The 1,755-nt window shown below is 38.9% G+C and overlaps 1 long non-coding RNA gene across 1 annotated transcript; it reads right to left on the reverse strand.

Moving 5' to 3' along the window:
* Window positions 1-282: 282 nt before the first annotated feature.
* LOC307012116 lies at window positions 283-1,500 on the reverse strand. Its single transcript, XR_013800564.1, has 3 exons — window positions 1,294-1,500; window positions 703-776; window positions 283-423 (listed from the first exon to the last, which is right to left on the reverse strand). It is a non-coding gene; the product is annotated as an uncharacterized lncRNA (long non-coding RNA).
* Window positions 1,501-1,755: the final 255 nt, after the last annotated feature.

Raw genomic sequence — 1,755 nt, forward strand, 5'->3', positions numbered from 1 at the left:
TCATTCAAACAATTAATTAAATAATGATATTTGATTTACTGACAACAATGATAAATATTAATAAAGGAGTAAATTAATGAATGAAAGTCACCATCACATAATAAACAAATGCAAGTCAACACATGAAACAAAGCTTTATTCAAACTACAATCATGTATATAGGCTACAGGCACTGAACCACATCTACTGCCATCTCAACACAGCGGTTCCCATTCTGCGTCTTTATTCTGATGAATCAGCGGACCGCCAGAGGTGAGCCGTGCCGGAGTGCCGGAGTTTGTTGCGTGATGTGTTGCGCTTCACGATCTGAGGCAATAAGGGCCGGTGGAGTGATGGAGGGTCTCGTCCATGGCACGATCTCCAGGATTCAGCTCTGTGCTCCTCATCCTCAGTGCTCACACCAGTCTGCTGACATTTCAGATCCTACAAAAATGCACAAACATAACACAAAAGCAGTAGTTTTAACAGCACAATGTCATTTGATTTCAGTATTATTTAGCAGACAAGAACACTTTTTTTCCACAAATGCCACCATCATCTTTCCTTGCAGGTCCTGCTCCACCACAACAGCAGTGCAGCAAATGCACAGAAATCAAGAATCAGAAAGGTGCTGTAATAACTCTGTTTGAAATTACAATAATTAAAATAAACTACAACTTAATATTTAAATTATTATTAATTTCTGTAGTAGGCTATACTCACTCAAAGCCTTTGATGACAGCATCAGCTTCATGAGCCTCTCTCCACCGGATAAACCCACATCTGTTCTTCTGTCCCTGCAACATCCAGACAAGACTCTCATAACCTCTGTGATTTATGAGCTCAACACTACATTTACATGTTGAGGTTGTTTTAACTTTTTATCCAACATACATGTTCCTCAATTTATCAACAGTACTAATGGACAAATAAAATAGATAACTTATGTTTAGTTACTTTATAGATATGTTCTACATAATAGCACACATATCACTCAGATGGATATTTCATGTTGTGATGTGCTCTTCTGCAATACTTATAAAAGATGTTCCTGTCAGATGTAAATAGACGTTTAAAATAAGCGTCTTTAAGATGTTTATGGTTATGTAAATCCACGTTAGAGACGTAACTTACGTGTCCTTACTGGAGCTCCTGTCAGCTAGAGCTAACGTTATACATAATAAAACGTGTTTTTACAGCCAAATCACAATCATACTATACTGTCTAACTCCTTTACACCTTCAACAGTTAAAACGTTTACTCTATAGTAGTTTAACACATGCAATTTTAACACAAGGAACCGTGTTTACTCACATTTGAAACCCCGCGCGTCGCTGATCTCCGTGATGTTTGATAATGACGTATCCTCTCGCGTGGCCTCCTGGGATAGAAGAGTATCCACCGGTTGAGCACTCGAAAATCTGGCTGGAAGCAGTAAGCCATCCGGGAACTTCTCGCCTACTCTTTTATGAATACTGATGTTTCGAACGTACTGCTTCCTTCACGTACTGTTTTCGCCTACTATTAGGCCGTGGGCCGGACCCCGAAATTGTGAATTTCACAGATCCCTGCCAAGGAACTAAGTGATTTGTTTACAGATGGCATGTAAAAATTCTTATAAGTAGTGTAATCATTGTTTCCAACGTTGATGTGTGCACATTTTATGAAGATATCGATTTAAACTCTTACATTTTTAAACGGGCAAATTTGTAGAACTACTAAATCGTAGCGCCAGAAAACGTAAACAAATCACCCGTCTCCTTGACAACCTGTCAC

The sequence above is a fragment of the Phoxinus phoxinus genome (assembly GCF_949152265.1).
Source record: "Phoxinus phoxinus genome assembly, chromosome: 15".
In the NCBI taxonomy this organism is placed as follows: domain Eukaryota; kingdom Metazoa; phylum Chordata; class Actinopteri; order Cypriniformes; family Leuciscidae; genus Phoxinus; species Phoxinus phoxinus.